Genomic DNA, 23274 nt, shown 5'->3' on the forward strand with positions numbered 1-23274 from the left:
AGATTTCCCAGTGGGGACATGTGATTGGAGGCAGGTTTACCCCCTCTCCTACTCTGGGAACTCACAGTTTTTCACCTGTCTCACAGCATCCAAATGTGACAACCAATGAAATCACACATTCTCACTTTCTGTTATCATTGTTCTTTAGATGTTTACGTCTATGTTCACAAAGAGGTGAACAAAAACTCTCCTTGCGTGGGGCTTGCCGTGGCCACTGTCGGGGAGGGAGAGTGGTTCTCAGGCCAATGGCTATATGTTCCAGGATACCATGCTGTCCTGACCACACTTAATGATCTCAATGTATTTTTAAGTGTTGTGGCATTCTGCTTCTTTCAAAGGATCTGTGAATTCTTTCAGTTTTCCTGGTATGTTCCTGTGGTGGTTCTTGGAACAAAAGTTCACAGTGTGACTCTCCACATACCATTCTGTCCTTTCAAGTGAGAGAGGCATGCTAGCCCTGCCTCCTACCTGCCATCTTGGGGGAAAAAAGAGGATTTGTAAACTTTTACTTAAATTTGCTTATTGTCTGTTTTGAAATTTTCCTATTTTCAAACATATGAAATGATTGTTATAAAAAATATATCCAGGAAGAAGGGAGTGAAATTTTTGCGTGGCATATATGTTTCTGACAAGTTAGGTAACACTGTTTATTTCTTGGGCTTAGAGTGAATGACTTAAGAAAAATATAGTCAAACGTAGTCAAAGATGGAAGGTCTATTTCTTGAAAGGTCTTCAGGAAAAGTGACTATTGGTTTTTAAAGATGTATGCAGATCCTTTGACCTTCCTCCCGTTGAAGGATGGGTTGGTATTTCCAACCCCTTGAATCTGATTGACACTACATGAAAGATTGCATATAAGAACAGCCCAGCCAAGTCCTTGCTAAAACTGCGAGTACAATAAAATGTTTATCATAAGCGCTAATGTTTGGAGATCTGTTAGGAGGTAATAGCAACTCAAACGGTGACCACAGTTTTTTAGGTTTAACAGTAGATCCAAGTTTAAAACAGTGTTGGTTCACATCTTTGTGAATGTGAACATAAACATGTAAAGAACAATTATAATGGAAAGTGACAATGTATAATTTCATTGGTTGTCACATTTAGATGCCGCTTCTCCTAGCATTTCTGCTAGTTTTCTACAAAAAGCTAATGTCCTGAAATTCTTGTCCATATATCTAGGGAGCAGAAAGCCTCCTTGAATAAAAGAACAACAGATATTTCTCATTAAATGGGACAATGGGCCAGGCGCGGTGGCTCATGCCTGTAATCCCAGCACTTTGGGAGGCCGAGGCGGGCGGATCACCAGGTCAGGAGATCGAGACCATCCTGGCTAACGTGGTGAAACCCTGTCTTTCTAAAAATACAAAAAATTAGCTGGACATAGTGGCAGGCGGCTGTAGTCCCAGCTACTCAGGAGGCTGAGGCAGGAGAATGGCGTGAACCTGGGAGGGGGAGCTTGCAGTGAGCCGAGATTGCACCACTGCACTCCAGCCTGGGTGACAGAGCGAGACTCCGTCTCAAAAAAAAAAAATGGGACAATGAGTCTGCTACTTTATTTTCTCTGGCCATGAAGAATTGGGGTGATGGGCAGGAAGTATGTTTCTGGCAGGGTCCCCACTGACACATTCAGTGCCAGCGTTCTTGCTTCTGGATCCAGGATAGCCAAGGCAAGTCTCATCGCTGAGTCCTGGAGCAGTGTCATAGCAAGCTCTGAGCAGCTCTGAGCTAGCTCTTGCAGGGAAACATCTTAGATCAGGACATGGGCAATTCCTGGGGCAAGAAGGAATTTCTTATACCCTCATGCTGAACACTGTGCTGTTTTGTGAGTATAAAGAACAATGGCGAACACACTAGTATAAGGACTAATCTTTCCAGGAGAGAAAAATGGGAGGGAAGACTTCCTAGTTCCTCATTCTGGGAAGGAATATATAAGGAATTAATAAGTCAAATATTCTCTCCTGTCTTTTTGACTGCTCCCATGCAGTGTTTCTATTTTACTAAGGTTTGGTTCTCTCCTTTTGTGTCTTTTCCATTTTTTTCTCATACAAATAAATTATTTTCAGAAAAATTTAGGAAGGACAGACATTTTGTTTGTTTCTTTCTTTTTTAATAAAATGAAATTGGTTTATCTGGACGGTGAGTTAAATGTTCATTTTTAAGATGACTTTGTAGAAGGAGAATAGAAGAAATCATAAAACCCAATTATTCAGCCATCAACTGGCTTATGATTTTGCAGAGTTCTCAGTAGAAGAGAAAAGACTACCCAGGGAACATTGCAGAATTCTAACATAACAGAGGTGGTCAGTCTAATGGGAAACCAGCTTGTGATTGTCTTAGAAATAATTGGAAAATAAACATTTATTTCTGAGTGTGTTCAGTGGTGGTCAATTTTCTGTTGCACTTCATTTTGACATAACACCATGCTGTCCTAACCACACTTAAGTGACCTCAATATATTGTTTAAGTGTTGTGCTTTGCATGGTCTAACCTGAATCACCAACACCAGATCCATGCTCCAGCATAGAAAATGAAAGAAACTTCTTTTTAGAAAGAGAAGCAGATGTTGCCCACATCACTGCTGCTTGCATTCCATGGGTATGACTTTAATCATTTGGCCCAGGAGCTTGGAAATTGAGTATGTAACTGGATGATTATTGTTCTGCTGAAATGTGTAGAGTTATACTACTTAAAGGAAAAAGGGAAGAATAGATTCTGGAGAATAATTAAAATCCCTGCTGTGGACATGAAGACTATATGAACATTCTGGAAAATAATGGAGTAATGTGAGAAAAAGACCCCGGGTCCACGCACATCCATGTGTAGCAGTGTTGCCTGTTGGTTCTGCAACATCTTCTTACCTCTGTGTCTTCGTTTATTGCAGCTTCCATAATAAAATACAATTTACTGGGGGTTGAAACATCTGAAATTAATTTTCTCAGAGTTTTGGATGCTGGAAAGCCCAAGATCAAGGTCTGGCAGTGCTCAGTTCTCAGTGAGGTCTCTCTTTATGGCCTTGCAGACGGCTACCTTCCCACTGTGTCCTCACGTGGTAGAAAGAGAGTTCCAGTCTCTTCCCTTTTTCATAAGGACACTAATCCCCTCAAAGGGGGTTCACCCTATGACTTCATCTAAACCTAATCACCTCCCAAAAGCCCCACTTCCAAATATCATCCCTGAAGCGTTAGAGCTTCAACATAGGAATTTCGAGGGAGCACAAACTTTCTGTTCATAACGTTCTGGTGTGTTATATGATAGAGAATAAATTTTGATTGTGTTTGAGATAACATACATTTGCATCTACTTGTTACAGCAGCTTAGCCTATTTCTCACATAATACATGCTCAAGTGAACATACTACTTCTGATATGGTATGCCCTCAGTGTACGGCAGAATAGGACAATTTTCGTTTAGTTCTAGAATGTTATTGTGCTATTCTATTAATGTTAAGATCACATTCCCTTTGTGGAGAAAGTTACATCACACTGTTTATCTCTACTAATTTTACTGTTGAATAAAATCCATAAGTCTGTTCATCAAAAGTTACTAGGACACAAAATTTTCTCTACTATACTAGTATCATATTAGATTTTTGGACCTCTGCAAATTATCATTAGATATGTCTCACATCAGTCATATCCAGAATAGTTAGCTATTTGAAAAGGTTTAGTCTCTCTTTCCTGCTTCTCAAAGAAATGGGAAATCAAATGCATGGTATCTTACAGTTCACTGTAAAAAACATGAAAATATCTCTGGACTTATCTGGATACACACACACACACACACACACACACACACGTACACACACAGACTTACTAACTGATATGGCTTTGTGTTCCCCTAAAAGATATTTTCAAATCCTAACCTTGGTATCCTAACCTTAGTACCCGTGAATGTGACCTATTTGGTAATAGGGCCTTTGGAAATGTAATCAAGTTAATAAAGTTAAGATAAGGTCATACTTGATTAGGCTGGGCACTAATCCAATGACTGGTGTCAAAAGACAGACCAGAGAAATGGGGACACCTTGGTGAATGCCATGTGCCGACAGAAGGAGAGATTGGGGTTATGTGTCTTCAATTTAAGGAACATCAAAGATTGTCAGTAGCACCAGAAGCTAGGAGCAGGCAAGGAAGCGTCCTTCTCTACATGTTCCAGAGAGAGCATGGCGCTGCTGACACCCTCATGTGGTACTTTTGGACTCTGGGACTATGAAAGAAAGAATTTCCATTGCTTTATTTCATTAAGTTCGTGTTAAGTTGCTATGGCAGTCCTAGGACGCTTATAGGTTAACTATGAGACTTTGACAAGTTAGCTTCCCGAAACCAACTTTAGATCATCCATGAAACGGGAATGAAAATCCATGACAGCTATGAAGATTAAGTGAAATAACATAGGTAAAGCATCTCACACTATTCTTAACACATAGAATCCAGTGCAATGAATGTTAGCTCTCTCTTTGCAGTCTGCAGACGGTGGGAGTGGAGAGGCCGTGTAGAGAACAACTATATTCCCATGAGTGGGACGAGGTTCCCTTCATGGGTTTGCAACAGCCTACTCACCATCTGTGAGGATAATAGGAATAACAACAACTGCCTCTATTTTTATAAACAAGAACTTGGTAGTAAATATTCTCTCCATTCTGGAATATGCTTGTGTTATATATTTCCCAGTAGTGCTTTGTAATTGAAACATTCATAACAAGAATATGTCTTCGTTTTTTATCATATTTTGACCCACAATAAATTTTCATTTCTGAAAAATTCGTAGTGTTATTACAAGAGGACTCATCTTACTGAAAATTAAAGTATTAATATGCACTTTATTTTTTTTATTTATGTATTTATTTTTTTTTGAGACGGAGTCTCGCTCTGTCGCCCAGGCTGGAGTGCAGTGGCGTGATCTCGGCTCACTGCAAGCTCCGCCTCCCGGGTTCACGCCATTCTCCTGCCTCAGCCTCCCGAGTAGCTGGGACTACAGGCGCCCGCCACCACGCCCGGCTAATTTTTTTCTATTTTTTAGAAGAGACGGGGTTTCACCGTGTTAGCCAGGATGGTCTCGATCTCCTGACCTCGTGATCCGCCCGCCTCGGCCTCCCAAAGTGCTGGGATTACAGGCGTGAATATGCACTTTATTAACTAAATACTTGCTATTAAGTCAACTCCCTGTTCATTTCAAAAATATTTAAGTAATAGCATTAACATAGCTATGCAGGCAGAAGCCACAGAAAAGAACAGAAAGCAATTACTTAGGAGTAATTCCAACAAGTGTCAGACTTATATTCCGTGGAAATGGCTTAATAAAACTCTTATTTAATTATTTATTATTTCGGGGGCATAGTGACATTATGGTAATATGTGTCTTTATGGGCAGAAGAATACTATATCTGATACAGAAAACAAAAGGAAACTGTCATCTCATGAACTCCTCTTATATGACAGACACTGCTCTAGAAGGTCTGTGTTTTTAATCCGGGATAGGTGAGCCTAATTTCTTCATTTCTATAATGGAGGGAACAATCAAGTCCAAGGATTAATTCAACTTCCCAACATGACTCACATAGTAAGTGGAAAAACTAGAATACCCCAATTTGTGTCTTTCTGACTCCACAGATCTTTCTACTATAACCTGACATGAAAAGTATTCTTTATGATACAGTTTATTATTTTGAGTCCTAAAAAGAACTCTAAGAAAAGAGATGCTTTGGCCGGGTGTGGGGTCTCACACATGTAATCCCAGCACTTTGGGGGGCCGGAGCGGGTGGATCACGTGAGGTCAGGAGTTCGAGACCAGCCTGGCCAACATGATGAAACCCTGTCTCTACTAAAAATACAAAAATTAGCTGGGCGTGGTGGCACAGGCCTGTAATCCCAGCTATGTGGAAGGCTGAGGTAGGAGAATTGCTTGAACCTGGGAGGCGGAGGTTGCAGTGAGCCAAGATCATGCCATTGCACTCTAGCCTGGGCAACAAGAGCGAAACTCCATCTCCCAAAAAAAAAAAAAAGAGAGATGCTTTGCTTTTATCTCTGCATATTAAGACTTACTATAAGGCATTATTAATTAGTATACTGATACATAGATAAATAAAACAAAATAAAGGTACCTATCACAAGACCCTTTCATACGAAGAGTGATGTTTTACAGAGCTGGCATTGAAGGAGAGTGAAGGAAGTATAAGGTGTTCAACAGGTACTGCTGGGATAATTGATTATTTATATGCAAAATAATAAAAGGTTTTCCTACTTCATACCACACATTCAAATCAATTCCAGATGGATGAAATCCTTCAATGTGAAAGACAAAAATGTTGAAAATTTTGGAGTATCTTCATATTAACCACTAAAAGAAATAAAAATTATATTTTACTATATTAAAATTAAGGACTTTGGTTAATCAAAACATATAGTAAAGAGAGTAAAAAGAAGAGCTATAACTTTGGAGAAAATGATCATGACCTGCATAACCAAAATAATGTATTATAAGAATGTATATTTAAATTTTTTACAAATTGATTAGTAAAGCAAAACGCTTCAGAAAAGCTGTCAAAAGATCCAGTTGTTTCATGAAAAAATAGACACAAACTCTGAAAAATGGTACAAAAAGTATACAATGTCATTAGTTACCATGCATGTACAAATTAAAATTAAAAACGTGTTACTATTTAATATCCGAAAGCATGGAGAAAAGGGATGGGTTGGCAATATTAAGTGTTGGTGATATGTGGAGGAACAGAACCTCTCATCTCTTTTCACTGAAGTATAAATTGGTAGTTCACTGACCAGTTACATAGCAAAGCTGACAGTCTGCATATCTAATATGCAGACATTTCACTCCTACTTGTACACACTAGAGTAACTTTACCTCATGAGAATAAAAAATATTATTAAAAGAATATTTAAGACAAAAATGTATAAGTTTAATAGCAAAACAATTAAAAAACACATAAAATCTAACAAATTGGAATAGCTAAGCAAATCGTGGACGTTTGCACTATGGAATATAATAAGTGTGACAATCAGCTCCTATATTTATCAACATAGATAACTTGAGAATTTTAGTAAAACAACCAAGAAAATAATAATACATGTGGTATAATTCCATTTATATAAAATATAGCATCTTTGAAAATTAATGTATTTTCTTATGATGTATATGTGTGCAATAATGTTTTAGGAAAAATAAGGGAATTATTAATACAATGTAAAGGATGGTAGTTATTTCAGATTTTGAGTTTTGAAACGGGACAGAAAATCGAAGCACAGACAGAAAGTTGCAAATTTACCAGCAATTTTCTATTTCTTGAGGTAGTTGGTGGTATTGATTCTCTCACTATTATGTAAACATTAAATGCATTATCTATATACTTTGCCTGATATGTGTTTTTTAAAAATATCTTAAGATTTTTTAAAGATTCCAGAGGAACACAATCCTTCATGACACCTTTAGGCTTCTGATTTCCAAAATTTTAAAAGTGCATTTGCATTGTTTTATGCCCCTAAAAATTTGGGCACCGACAGGAAACGAATGCACATCTATATCCTGAGTTTCCCGGAGCTTCACGGCATGAATATCCAGGTGGGAAAAGATCAGCAACAGTCATTTTAATCCCGTCTCCCTCTCATTTGAAACTTTTCAGTGGATTCCTACTGGGGGTAGGGATGTTGGATACAGTGAGTTCCTCTTCAAAGGTTCCACCTGTTCAAATCCCTTGTTCTTTGTCCTCTATTTTCAAAGCCTAACTTCCTTGCCTCCTTGCCCCTAGTTACAGTAAACAGCCTTCCAGCCATTCCCAATCAGTAACTCACATCCATTCTCAATCTGTAATCCACACCCATTCGCAATCTGTAACATCCTACATCTGTTCTTTATTTGGTGCCCTTAGTTCTGAAACTGCTCTTCCTGCTGCTGTAGCCCCCACCTCTGCTCCATTTGAATTAGCCAATCGGGATCAGCTTAGATCATGCAGTCCGACTCCAGCCAATGAGGACCAGACACAGTAGCTGGGACTGGCTGTGTTAGGGATAAAAACCCTTTCCCTCCTTTGATTAGTGTGCTCTGGCAGCGACCAGAAGAGCCAGCAGCACCCTTCTGGAGAAGTAAATTTGCCTTACTGGAAAATCCTTTTAGTGCTCGTTTTCAACTCCGAGCTCTTATTTCCAACTGGGGGATAGGAGGAGGAGGAGGAGGAGGAGGAAATAGAGGGAAGGAAGGGGAGGAAGGGGAGAAAACCTTTGACCTGAAAGCTCAGAAGGCCTTTCCTGACCCTGGGACTTTACAGGCTTTACCTCTTCTACCTGAGAAGCTCTTCTCTTAAATTTTCACCCTGCAAACATCTACTCATCCAGTGGGCCTTGACATAAATGTCACATCTTCAGAAGCCTTTTCTGATTCTCCAATGTTAGGGTCTCCCAGCCCCTGAACCCTGCCACACGTATTTCCTTGCCTTACATCCTGTTCTTTGCCTTGCATCCTGTTCTTTTCTGTCCTAGAGGGCTTAAGTGATTTGCAACTGTGGCTGTACTTTTACATCTTTGTTTCACATGTATCTCTATCTTGGTAACAGATTACATCAACACCTTGTCTGTTTGGTTCACTGCTCTGTAACCAGTGCATGTATAGTGATATGATCTGGCTCTGTGTCCCTACCCAAATCTCATATTGAATTGTATTCACCAATGTTGGGAGAGGGACCTGGTGGGAGGTGATTGGCTCATGGGGGCGGATTTCTCCCTTGCTATTCTCATGATAGTGAGTGAGTTCTCACAAGATCTGGTTGTTTGAAAGTGTGTAGCACTTCTCTCTTTGCTCTCTCTCTTTCCTACCCACCATGTGAAGATATGCTTGCTTCTCTTTCACCTTCTGCCATGATTATAAGTTTCCTGAGGCCTCACCGGCCATGTCTCCTGTACAGCCTGTGGAACTGTGGGTCAATTTAACCTCCTTTCTTTATAAATTACCCAGTCTCAGGTAGTTCTTTATAGCGGTGTGAGAACGGGCTTACACATGTAACAATCAGTGCATATTTGGCAAATGAATAAATGAAAGTAACAAAATGAATACATGAATCTCAATGAATCTGCCCTGTGTGCACCTGCAGCATGTCCAGCGTCCTGTGATTCCCCCTCCCCAGTATTTCCTGCAGTCACCAATGGGTGTCCCCTGAGTAGGTGCACACTTGTTCCCATGGCATTGGTGCTGTTTAGCTAGACACAGAGGACTCATTGGGGTACTGCTCTTCTGCAAGGCGTGTGGGGAAAATGCCTCTGCACTCTTGCAATGCCCTTGCATGGAGGGACCTGCAGTGCTGCTGTATCCCCTCTTTCCTCTGCTTGACATGCAGCACAATGTGGTGAACTTTTATTAAAGCAACTCAGCATGTTTTCTGCAACCTGCAACACCAGGCAGGGCTCTGGCAGTTATAAATTCAAGTGGGAGACACCAAGCTGAACTCAGAATTGCCCTCTGCTTCAGAATAGTTTGTCTGGCTCCTTCTTCCTTCAGGATTTCTCCCTAGGAGCTCTTAAATCCTCCAGCGAATAAGCCTTATAGGGCCAGCCTCCCCACGGCCCTGGCAAGCTTGACCTTGCCTAACTTTCACTTAGTTCAAAAAAGAAGTTTTGGACACTGCAGTCAGGATACTGAGATGGGGAAATTTAAATTTCCAAAGGATAAGGTTGGTATCACTATTCAGGCAGGAATGTGGAAAAGCTGCTCTTGCTGACTGGTGAGGGAACTGGCCATCCAGGGAGAAGGAGGTTGGTCCCCTGAGCCAGAAACTTTGCCTGTGGCTGAGACTCTGTTGGACCTGGCCGGCCACTGAGTGTCACACCTGAAGCAAGTCACACCTGAGAGGGTTGCAGTGCAGCTTCCCCTCCGATCCACGAGGGAAGAGTCATTAGTTTTGTCTGTGATAAGCAGTCGGCAGAGAAAAGAGTATGCATCCTCCTGCAGGCAAGCATGTTACTTATTGCTTTAATAAACATTTAACTATTTTTGAGAGAGCAGCACAGATAGGCAGGGCAGTTTCCCCCTCCCGGCCAGTTTCTGCAGCTGTGTCATGACTATAAAACTGGAAAAAAAAAAAAAAAAAAAGGCCAAACATGAGAGAGGTGTTGAAGTCAGCCTGAAGGTACTAAATTCCTGATAGCAGCTTGTAAAGCAGGGGGAAATTGGTGCTGTGGGTGCTGACGATGACTTGGAGGTGCAGGGAACCAGGCCCTGATGTGGAGGAGCTGTGGGCAGTGGGAGGGGAGCCGTGGGCAGTGGGAGGGAGGCCGCACACCAGCTTCCCAGGGCCTGTGCCTGTCCAGCAAGGAAAGCACTGAGGACAGGGCAGGAGCCTCCCATGGACATGGACGTCAGACAGCCAATGGGTGACCCGCAAGGCATGCTGTAAGTTTTCTCACCTCCTTTCTTTGGGGACATAAGTTCAGGGAATGAAAAGCGATATATTCAGGGGCTTTTAAATTTGTTATAAATAGGAGACACATGGTTGGTTTTCCGAACATCGAACACTTTTCTCCACTTTACGTCACCATGATTAGTAGGACTCTTCTGAGAAATATTTTGACTCTATAATTACCAATTAGTTTTTTAAAAATGAAAGGCAGGGCCCATTTATGAAAATATTTTTATATAGTATGCATATAGAATGGAATCTTTGTTCCTCTTAGCTCTCCAATAACATTTCTTTGCAGTACTTGTCATGGATTATTATAAGTGCATGCTGTGTTTTCTGAGGAGCCTCCAGGTAACTAACCCTCTAGCATCAGCATGACAGGCCTTTTCTAGATGTTTTCTAGAAAAGCTGGAACCATAGTACGGCCTGATTTCCTAAAGATTCCTATCTAAGGCCTACTAACGTAGCCTGGGTATAAACTGGGTCTTACAGGTTTTTGAGTCCAGAGACAGGGTAGGCTCAGCTGTAACCAGTTCTCATCTCCTTCAGAGAGCAGATGTGGATGGTATCTTAATATGTCCATACCAGACACCTGGCTTGTTCTGGTGAAGGGAATTTACGTGCAAGTGCTGTGCACACCTTCCGAGTTGAGGACCTTCCTGTGCACTGTTCCCCAGCACAGGAACCAGACCATGGCTTGAGAATGAGGTGATGCAAGCAAGCAGGCTGGACCGCTGATCCCCCACCGGGAAGACAGCTGATCTAGGAGTTACCTGGACAAAAGTCAGCTTTTTAAAGCCAGAAATAAAATTAATTTTGGGAAGCCACCTGAGATCATTGAGCTTCTCTATTATTGCACAGAAACTAACACATACTTTCAAGGAAGAGAGACTGAAAAATAAATGAACTGCATTTGACACAGTCAACCTAGACCAGGCTATTGAAAGCCCATGTGTGATGCTATTGAAGACCAAATAATCCAGACTTAGGGAAATTTTGCAGTAATTGGGACTGAGGGTAACCATGCAGGTGGACCATGCAAATCTCCGTCAGGGTCTCACATCTCCCCTACTGCAGTGAGCAGAGCAGACTGAGGGTCCCCGTCACTGCCCCCGGAAAGCCGACCCCATGCTTTGTGTAGACTGCTCCTGGCCACTGAGCAAGCATGGCAGAGGCAGGATCCCTCTAACAGGCAAATTGTTTGGGACCCCTACACTGGCTTGGTTGAGATTTTCTAAGGAATCCACTGTGCTTGGAGGCTCTTTCTACAAAATCCTTCCTTCTCTCTGTCCCCTCCTGGATCCCAGACCCACATCCAGGTCTGAAGCTGTCCTAGCCTGCCCCTTTCCCCTGCCCCTTCACAAGCATTTCTCTTGATGCATCTCATGCTTGTGTAATTCTGCCTTTCTTAGTGCGCTTTGGAGGACTCATACTGGCACTCTTGTCCTACTGGGCCCGCAAGGCCAAGCTATACTTTATGTACAAGAATAATTTTCTTCTAGATGTTCCTGTGTCAATTACCATGAAAAAAATTCAACCTAGGGCCAGAAATAGAGCTTGAGAAGTCAGGTTACCTCCGAGGTGTGTGGGGTGGGCAGAAGACTGAGGGGAAAACTTCCTCCCTTTAATTTCTGGGGATAAGGAATTGGTTCTATCTGAACTTTGAGGCATGACTGACTGGGGCTTTGGGGTGACGTGTGAAGAGTTACTTTGCAACATCGGTGAGGCATGCTGTGAGACCCAGCAGAATCCAGTAAGAAACTCAGAGAAGATTTTGGATCTATTAAATTAATGCATTATTATTATTTTTTTACTCCTGACTTTATTATACATAGATCTTAATAAAACTTCATTGAAAATTAAGCTTTGCTCTCTCCTATGAGGAAATAAGAGGCAAGGTCATGAATAAGTGTAAGATGAAACAAGAAAGAGTTTTTCGATCCCCTGAAACCAAGTCAAGATGGGGTGACAGTTGAGAACAGCAGGAAGAAGTCTTGATCAGAAGGTGACTGTTAGGGGATCAGGGACAGGGGCACAGGAAAGCATGGGGTGGGTGCCTGATGCCTTCTAGGAGAGGAGCCTGGGAAGAAGGACTTGCTCTTAACAGGAGGCACGGTTGCCTGAATTGAAGGACGTAGGATCAAATGATATAAACTAAGCACACAAAGATTTAAATCAGAATTGGCCTAACGTATAATTTCCTCATGCTGCTCATCATGGTGAGGGCTTGCAAGGAAGATCAACTAAATTATAGAGAAACAAAGCAATTGCGTTTTTTGACACAACGAGGTTGTTGAGAGTAAGTTTGTGATATTTCTCTACTGGTGCATATACAGGTAGGGTACAAAGGAAGAGGAATAAAAAACTGTTTCATTCCAAGGAAAATATACCCCTCTGGCTTCCATAGCTCTGCCTCTCTCTTTCTCTGAGCTACAATTTTGCTTTCTGTAATTGGCTACTGTCTACTTGTTGCTCTCCCTACCAAGGAAATTCCATTCACTTCTATCCCACACCAACGCCATTCTCTGGAGCAGGGAACACATTTTGAGATCCCTGACCAACAGCCCTCCTCCTTGCTTTCTTTTCCACTGATAGAAACTCTTTCCTGGGACAGAGGTGAACAGACTCTGGGAAAGAAGTCTTCCTTTCCTGGCCACTCTGCAGTGAGGGGTGCCCATGGGACCTGGTTGGGTCAATGATGAAGAAGGAAAACCAGCGGGTTACTTCTGTTAAAGGTCTTTCTCCTCCGTGAACAGGACTCTGTCATTGAATGAAATCATGTGGGGGTGTCAAAAGCAGCAGAAACGGCCTAATTAGTGGTTAATTTTTTCAAGCAAGAAATAGGAAAACATGGACTGACACCTTAGTGCATACTAACGAGGTGGAATCAAGAAAGTTACTGCAAGTGGCCGGATGTGGTGGCTCATACCTGTAAACCCAGGCCAAGCCTGGTTTTACACTTCAGGAGGCCAAGGCGGGTGGATCACTTGAGGTCAGGAGTTCGAGACCAGCCTGGCCAGCATGGTGAAACCCCGTCACTACTAAAACTACAAAAATTAGCTGGGTGTGGTGGTGGGCACCTATAATTCCAGCTACTGGGAGGCTGAGGCCGGAGAATCTCACTTGAACCTGGGAGGTCCCAGGAAAGTTCAGACATTTGTCATTTCTACTGTATGTCTGCAGGCTCAGGTGCTCTCCTGGTGTTGGTGGCTTCAAGCTCAGTTTGTACAATTGGCTTCAATCCATTCCCCTTAACTCCCTGATCTACAACAGCTCCAAATCCACCAAACATTGAAGTCCCTTTCTCAGTTTTGGCCACATAGCACAACTTTGGCTCAGCAAAATGTACCATCATTTGGACTTCCTACTTCTGTAATGGTTTGTGCTTACTGTTTTGATTATCCAGTGTTTAGCTGTTCTTGATAAACATCCTACCAGTTTCACCTGGTGTTGTAAATGAGACCTATGTCTTTACTTTAGAAATAAATAATTGGTTAATAAGCACTCCACTGAATGGGTGCAGGGGCTGAAAGGTCCTGAGGATGCATGTGTAGAGTCAGTGATATTGGTACATTGGCCCAAACAGGACTTAAGGGTCAGAGATGTGCATCCCAAAGCTGTGAGAGTCTTACATGCACCACAATATCATTTTTTCAGACATGAGATGAGAATGAAATAATACGATATGGATTTTGGACATTGGTGTCATCTAGCTTATTTGACTCGGTAAAGCTATTAGAAAATGAGTTTTTAACACTAACCAGAATAATACAACACTACTTTGAAATGGTACATACTCTAGATAGTAAATATTAGGAGAATAATTTAAGACAGGAAAATCAGCCAAATGAACAGTGCTAAGTTTTAGCTGATATCTCTAAAACCAGGTAATAAAATTTATTACTCTTAAATTTATAATTATGATGTATGGTGTAATGTATAAAACCAGATACTTGATTTGGATTTGTCACTCAGGGTCTTCCTAATTTCTACATTTCATTACACTAAAAAATCTACTAAATTCATACACTATTAACAGGCTATATTGCCAAATTACCTAAAAGTTTAGAATTAAATAATTCACCAAATCCTTACATTAGTAAGACTGATATAAAGATATTTCTTAAAATAAATGGGAGATTTAGAAATTTATTATAATAATGACATATATGAAAACAAGATCTGCAACAAAAACTGAATGCATTTGGATAACTTAGAAAAAATTTATTTATGGACCACAAATATATTTATTGGCTATTCTTTTCACAAAATTGAATTACATTTCAAAATAATATCTCTATTTTGATGCTTCCATAAATACAGAACTTAGGATATTAGTTCCATATTTTCTGAAAATATAAAACTTTAATGGTAAATTTTCATCTAGCCTAAAAGAAGTCAAATTCATCATGCTTATTAAGGACTTATTAGTGCCAGTCATTGCACCAGGCCAGTTCCTCTCTAGCTGTGTTTATTTAAGCAAAAGCCCTAGCCTCTCATGCTTTCTTTTCTTATATTTTCTTGTATTTACAATGGGATCGTGATCATGGGCTTGCAATGTGGTGGGGGCCTCCCATGTGAAAAAGAAGAAATTAATGACATATCTGTATTTTTGGTGAGTGGTGCTCTGTTTGATCATAATTAGGACATTTCATTTCCTGAAACCATCCGTGGAGATCCCAAAACATTTCAGAGTGGATGCCTGACACTGCATACTGGGTAGAAGATTCTCTCTCCAAAATCTCCTCTACTTAGCTCCTGCTGCCCCCTTTCTTCTTGTTTCCTGTTGCACCTGAAACCTGCTCCAGGTCCCCTGACTCCCCAGATGCCTCCCCTGGCTCCATCATTATTCAGGTACTGTGCCAACTGTTCCTCGTCCCTGCCTGTTTTTCTCCAGGGCCACTGGGCTTGGCATCTCCCAGGCCCACCTGGTTCCCCTGGGGAGAGGGAGACTGTCCCATCTTCTTTCACATCATGTGCCCCGCTTCTCCTCTCACTCTATCCTTGGCACTGTCGTGTGTGGCTCAGTTTCTCTCAGTCTCCTCCTCAGGTGGAGCCATTCTCGTTGCCTGGTCTCGCAGGGTTCTCTGTCTGGAATCTTCAATCCAGCCTACCTAAACCTCTTTGAATTGGGCGTTTTCTCATTCTTGTCCAACAAATTCCTCCTCTGGGTGGGACTGACAGAGCCCCTTTCTGATGCTGTGCAGTGGGCGCCTGGCTTCTTTGGCTCTTCCCTGTTCCTGCAGGCCATTCTTCTGCCTGCAGGGCACAGGGGGTAGTCTCCCTTGAGCCTGTCAGTCCCACACCTCGCAACCACCAGCCTTGTCTAGAAAAGCCTTTCTTGCTGAATCCTGTCCTGTGATCCCATGCTGGCTTCTGGCACTTACACACAGGGCTTTAATCCTGTCCCTGGAATTTCAAAGCATTCTCCCCTTGTTGCTTAAAGTTGTAAGTTAGTTCTGCTTGTCCTGACTTCTAGATTTCAGGACCCTATTCACGGGCCACACCCTCATCCTACCTGCATCCAGGAAGGGAGACTAGGCAGTGAAGCCTGCCTTTGATTAGACTCAGTACATCAGCTCATCATGGGCAGATGCATTTGGCCCCAGTACTCAAAGAATTATGTCACTCATGGTGGCTAAGACACCCATGCCATCCAATGTACCTCGAGTGCCTGGTATGCAGACAGTCTGATTCCTCATCAGAGTCCAAATTCAATGACCCTTAGCCTGTCTTTGATCAGTAAACTTAATATTTGTACTTAATCTCTTCAATATCTGAGCCTCATGTTTCCTGGAAAGTACTTCACATAACTGTCACCAGGGTTTTCATCATCCTGTCTGCATCTCCCGGGTCCTACTCTTGCCCTGAAACTAGCTGTAAGTCCAGCCACAGAGGCTGTGCAACCAGACCCAGCCAGCTAATGGGGTGCTGTCAGGCCCTTGCAAAGTGCAGCTCAGATTTTTGGTGGTGGCAGGTGAGCTAGAGTCTCTCTTAAGAACTCCTAGGACTCCCATGCCCTTGTGGTGCAGGGCTCTTTAAATTCAAACAGACTCTCAGAGGATATTGCTGCAGCTTTCCAGTCCATCTGGTTTGAACTGATCCTTTCAGTTCTGATTCAACCGGGCAGATGAAATCTCAGTAGTTTCAATATCCCATATTGGCAGGGCTGACCTGACTGTAGGATGGAGCAAACGTCCCCGTATGGTAGGATTTCGGAGACACTGGAAACAACCAAATGCCTTTCCTGGCTTCACCCCCTACCCACATGTCCATTATGATTTTGTATTTTCTAATTTTGCCTGAAGTTTCACCATAAAAGCTTTAGTCCTTAGGCTGAATGATCAGTGGAAGTGCACACTGAGTCATTATCAGTACTTTATACCCTTGTGAGAATAAAGAACCTGTGGGCATTTCATGTTCTTGTAATTACGCATTCTTCCTTTTCTGCAAAGATTTGATGAAGCTACAATAAAATTCAGTAACAGGGTAAAATAAAGACATTGAAAATGTGGAAAATGATGACAAAAGTAGAAAAGATGAATCTAAATGAAGTAGGTTGGCACCAAAAAAGACTTCTGTATGCCACGATTTTATGTTTAAGACTTTTTTTCCAAGATCAGTAGGGTAAGAGAATTTAGACATGTCTATACTGTGGATTGGCATAATGATTTTTATTTGACAGAAGAGGAAATTGAGGCTCTTAGAGCTCCACTGAATTGCCTTGTCATATATTTAGTATATGATACAGCTAATATTGAAACCCAGGTCAGTCTGGCTCTAAAATTATCTCCTAAACACTATGCCACTTGCTTCGAAACACAGCACTAGAAGTGAAATGTGTTGCCTTTGCAGTTTTGCCTGAGCAAGCCCTGGATATAGATATTAAACAAAGGAGAGGTGTGGGCTAAATTTGGGAGATATTTCTAGTTTATATTCTTCAAAGGAAATGTAATCTTCCCCACACAAGTAATGCTTAGGATTAATCTTGCTTCACCAAAAGAAACAGCAGGAGACCAGTAGGAAGGAACACAGGTACATCACATTCCTTTCAGAGCATGGCTCAGAGTGCTGCAGCATTCATCACATTTATGCTGTCTGACTTTTTTTCTTTTTTTCAAATGCCTCATTTAAATGCTGACAGATTGGTTGGCATTGTGAATGTCTTTGATATGTAATCATAAAATGGTACGATGTGTGAAAATGTGGCATGTAAAACTGCTGCTCCTCAGACGAATTTCATGGTAGCATTTGATTGACAATAAGGGCTTGTGCAAAAAGTGATATCTGTTGAGGATGGGGGGTTCCATGTGGTATGTTGTTATTTAGATGATATTTAAAATCCTTTTTGCTCATTGCACTCTAAAAACTGAGAAAGCAGCCGGTGGAAAGGAGAAACAACCTGTATCCTGGCCAAATTCTTCCTTTCTAAGTGGCTTGTGGGCTTGTGTTGATGATTTTTTTTCTCTTGATCTCCAAATTAATTTTCATTTTTTGGCAAAAAAAAAAAAAAAAAAAACCCACAGTGCCAGATTTTGTACATCTGGGAAAGAAAATAATATGGTTATCTTTTTTTTCCCTAACTAGCATATTTCTTTGGTTTTGATGCTAAGACACTGCAATGCACGTGATGGCTTGTCTCAGGACGCAAGGGAAAACCTATAGTGTACTCAGATTTTCTCATTGTCTTTCGTGATTCTTAGTAGCTTGAAACCCTTCCAGAGGAATTCCTGGATGGAAATAGGCAAGTGGCAACAATTTCAGCAGAATATATATATATGTATATATATATATATATATATATTTTTTTTTTTCTGTTGGAAGATTCTAGCAAAATGTTTTGTTTCCTGGAGGGCTTTCTTGGAGAACAGGAGCCTGGTCTGACTGTGCATTTGGCATTCCTGGCTGAACAGGAATCAGTGAGCTGGCCGGTGGCTCAGGTCCTTCTGCAGGCAGGCTTCCCTTGGACAACTGCGGGGTTTTAGGAATTGAAGGCACTACTTGCTATCTTTTGACAGCTCCCTTGGCTGTTTTCTTGACTTACCTGAAAGCAATTGTCATTCACTCCGCTGATGTCTATATAACTAACAACATGCCATCCCCTCAGAAGCAAGAAATGCAAAGGTTCATTTAAAGTAACCAAAAAAAAAAAATGTCATTTTTATAGAAATGTGGAAATGACTCTTGAGTACCCACAAAATTGTCAACTGGGATGTCCCTTGTAAATAAGCTGTTAAACATGTGTTTATCCGTTTGTGTGTGGGTGTTCAGGTTAGTTTGGTATTTTTCCCTGCTCCCTGAAATAGAATTTTAATCACAGCAATGAGATGCATTTTTTTACTTCCATTCATGTGGTAGAGGAGTCATGAAAATGACAAGCTGCACAGCTCTGAAATTATTTGACAGATAGACCTTGCATCTTTCCACAAAATATCTGGGGATGAGGTTAGAGAAGGTTAAATCTTCTCCTTCCAGGTGAGAGTAGTCATCGTGTTCTAGCTACCATTTATTGAGTACCAACAAGTGCCAGCCACGTTACACGTGGAATGAATCCTAATCCTCTCGGTAACCACAGGAGATGCTGTTGTCCTCTTCCTTAGGTAAGAAAACTGACGCTCAGCAAGCTTCACTAACTTATCTTAGGTCCGCCATCAACAACTGGCAGAGTCTGGATTTAAGACCATGGTTTCCCGGCCACAAAGCTAGCGGTTGGTGTGAGCTGCCTCCTCTAGCATCGTGCCAAATGGTGCTTTCCTGTGCATCCGAATCACAGCTGCCTGTCAGCAAGCCCAAAGCCGGCCACTTCACAGAATTTTTTAATTCATAAGGTATAGGCTCATAGTGCCTCCTTGATTTTAATATCTTGATTAAACAAGAGAACATAGTTTAAGTCTGAGGCGATTCTCTAGGAGAATAAGTTTGATTCTGCTTTAAAATGCTTTACCATCTCTATTTGGGCTTAATGCTGAAACCATGTGGATCACAGAATTGCAGGGACGCAGTGGTGCACAAGTTGTGCAAGTGAGATACAGCTCATGCTGTTTAAATGACTGCTTCTGCAGCTTTGACAATTATAAATACTGGTGCCTTTTTTTTTGTAATATTCTACTTTTCTGCGGTAGTTACAACTAACCTTCCCTGAGCTATAGACAATTACTTAATTGTATTAGTCTACTTTATAAGGTGTTAAGAAGACAACTATAGCCAGATGGCTATACCTATTATCTGATAAAAGTACATAAATTATGAATAAAGCAACTTATAAAAAATGAGATTGAAGTAGCATACTTTCTACCTAAATAGGAAAAATCAAATTCTGTAATATTGGCCTGAAAATATTTACTATATGTATAGTTTAAAGAAAAAGGTTTAAAAAATATTTTCCAGATAAAATATATAATAATTTGAAGGATTATTTTTAGATTCCTCCCTAATATTGTGAAATGGAAAACACCTGTGTATTTGTTTAAAACCTACTGAGCCAAAAAGTGGTTTTAGCAAAAATAGCATTAAAACTCCACAAAAGTTACATAATCTATTCTAGACTCATTTTACCTGATTACAAAAGGGGAAGATTAGTACCTATTTCAAAATGATTTTAATAAACATTAGAGAAAATAATAAAGTGATTAGAAAAATTACATTCAAGATGACATATAAATTCCTATGAAAGTCTGCCCTATCCTACCTAAAACATAAAGCAATTATTAACAAAATATGTTATTATATATGGATATGCACTCATACGTATACAAAAACAACAATAAAGTAATACACATCTTTCTAACTTGGAAAAGAAGTGGCACCCCTGATAAGCTAGCTCTGAAGTGCTGCAGTTATGTGGCCCTGAATGTAGAAACAAGAACCAGTCAATGGTGGCCAGGAATTCAACTAAAGTGGATCTACGGGTCTCTCAGATGAATTGCGCCTATATTCAGCTCACTGGTCTAATGAGTGGTGTATGAGTTTTCTCATTTCTAAACCGAGGCTGGAAATAGTTGTTACCACCAGTGTGGCTGTTACTGAGCTCTGGGCTTGGCGGGAAGAGCCACATTCACTGCAACCAGGCTAAGCCACACCCTCACTCAGGTGCCTGAACTGAAATACTGTTTGCAGATGGCGCCCCGAACTGCATATTAATGTAAATCTAAACTGGAAAACAACCACAAGCCTTGAGACTTCATGGGGAAAGTTGAGATGGGAATGAGAAAGAGAAAGGACTAGTCAACATATTCTTTTGAACAAAAAGTGCACACAGAAAGCTGACAAGAGGAAAAAATACTGCCAAAGGGGAGAATTTACTCTCTGAAAATAGAAATAAGAAAGCAATCTGGAAATGGCTATAAAATAAGAATGGTGAAGATCTTCAAAATAATACTGGAGAGACTGGTATCCCAATAAACACCCGAAGGCATGAGACAACATGCCTCCATGCACAGGAATTAGAAATCATGAGATTAACATAGAGTCATTTGCACAATTCCTGTCCACAATATCAATATGCTACTCATCACTATGACTAGTAATATTAGTAATTATTCTTTCTCTCTTTTCCATTTACTCCTAGTGAAAAGGAAGAGGAAAAAGAAACAGGAACGATACTTCCTGCTTATTTGTTTTAACATATTAAATCATGAAAGACACATGTCAGAAGGACAATTCATTGCATGGCAGCAGGAGAAACTCCCTCTGTGGACCCAAATCCAATGGAATACACATAACTTATAAAACTTATTTTTTAAGAAAGCACTTTAATATCTTAGAAAATTGTCCTAAGGGCATGTAGCAAAGGAAGAAATGTTTTTGTTTCTGTTTTTTTTTTTTTCAGTAAAATCTACTAAATCTCAGTGAGATCCGTGAAAGTCTCTGGCATTTGAACCATGTCCCACGTCCTGCTCCCTCCCTGCACTGCCAGCTCAGTGTGACAGAAGTGCTACTTGAGGTGAGTGAGAACACAAAGATCAGACTCCCTCCTTTCTCCTCTCAGGCCAAAAAGGCCAGGCAGCTTGTATTCCTAGTCCCAGTCTAGTTCCGTGTTGTGGAGGCTAAATTCCTGGCCTGTGCTGCTGAGAGGTCAGGGCTCTCTTCTGCCCAGCCCCTACTCAAAGAGCACATGCCCTACCATGGCTTGGGTGGCTAGGATTACTGGGATAGCAGCTAAGAAAGGCAAGCAGAGAGGACCAGAGGCAGCAGCCTGCATCCAGCATCCTGCTCTTGTAAAGCAGGAGTGCCACTCAGAGAGAAGCAGAATTAAAGGGAGAGGTAGACAATTCAACAATTATAGTTGGAGACTTCAATAGACCACTTTCAGAAAAGGAAGGTAAAAACTAGACATAAGATTAACAAGGACATCAAAGACTTAAACAAACTAAAACTAAGCATACCTAATAGACGTCTTTAGAACACTTCACCCTAAAAAAACAGAATATACATTCTTTCCAGGAGCACGTGGAAAGTTCTTGAGGCTACACTATATACTAGCTCACAAAAAAGCCTCAATATATTTAAAAACATTAAAATAATAAGAGATATACTCTCCAATTTTAATGAAATAAATTTAGAAATTAGTAGAGGAAATTTTGAAAAAAGTTTCAAATATATGGAAATTACTCTTCTAAAAAATGTGTCAAAAAACGAGAAAAATTAGAAAATATTTTGGAACAAAAGACAATGAAAACAATGTGCCAAAGCTCACTGGGTACAGCTAAAACATCACTTAAGAGAAAAATGTTTAGCTGTGATATAGTTCAGATGTTTGTTCCCTCCAAATCCATGTTGAAATGTGATCCCCATAGTTGGAGGTGGGTCCTGATGGGAGGTCTTTGGGTCATAAGGGCTGATTCCTGATGAATGGCTTGGTGCCCTCCCTGTGGTAATGAGCTCATCCAGGATCTGGTAGTTTAAAAGAATCTGCACCTCTTAATTTCTCTCTTGCTCCCTCTTTAGCCTGGTGCAGCTGCTCCCCCTTCATCTTCTGCCATAATTGTAAGTTCCTTGAGTCTTTCACCAAAAGCAGATGCCAACACCATGCTTGCTGTATAGCCTGTAGATCTGTGTGCCAAAATAAACCTCTTTTTTATATATAAATTACCCAGCCTCAGGGATATCTTTATAACAACACAAATGGACTAAGATAAGATGTAACTACTTATTACAAAAAAGGAGAAAGATCACAAATCAATAATTTAACATTCCACCCTAAGACACTGGAAAAAGAAGAGCAAATTAAACCTAAGACAAGCAGAAAGAAGGAAACAATAGAGATTAGGGAAGATCTTAATGATATTAAGAATAAACAACTAAAAAATGAACAAAACCAAACATTGGTTTTTTGAAAACATCAGAAAAATTGGCAAAGTTTCAGCTAGATTGACTAAGAAAAAAAGATTTAAATTAGTAAAGTCAACCCTCCAGAAAAAAAAAAAATTCTATGAATAACTGTATGCCAACAAATTATGTATCTTGGATAAAATATACAAATTCCTAGAGAGACACAAACTTCCAAAACTGACTCAATAAATAGAAAATCTAAATAGAACTATGTCAGGTAAAGAGGCTGAGTTAGTAAATAAAAATTCCTCACAAAGGAAAACCCAAGGATGACTTTACTTGTGAATTCCGCCAAACATTCAAAAAGTCCCCAGATTCTGGAGAGGGGTATTTATGAATTCTCTATCCTGGTTCTCAGGGCTAGTCAGGTTAAAGATGTTCAGAATTTTTTTTTTTTTTAATTAAGAAAAAAGAGAACTTAAATCACAAAAGTAGAAAGTGGGTCACTTTAGAGAATGCTGTGTTGTTTTTTCTTCCTGCTTAGATATGGCTTAGGTTTTTATCATTTACATAAGGGACGTTCTCTACACTAGGGCCTTTCTTGGCCT

This window comes from Pan paniscus, chromosome 12, assembly GCF_029289425.2.
Source record: "Pan paniscus chromosome 12, NHGRI_mPanPan1-v2.0_pri, whole genome shotgun sequence".
NCBI lineage: Eukaryota > Metazoa > Chordata > Mammalia > Primates > Hominidae > Pan > Pan paniscus.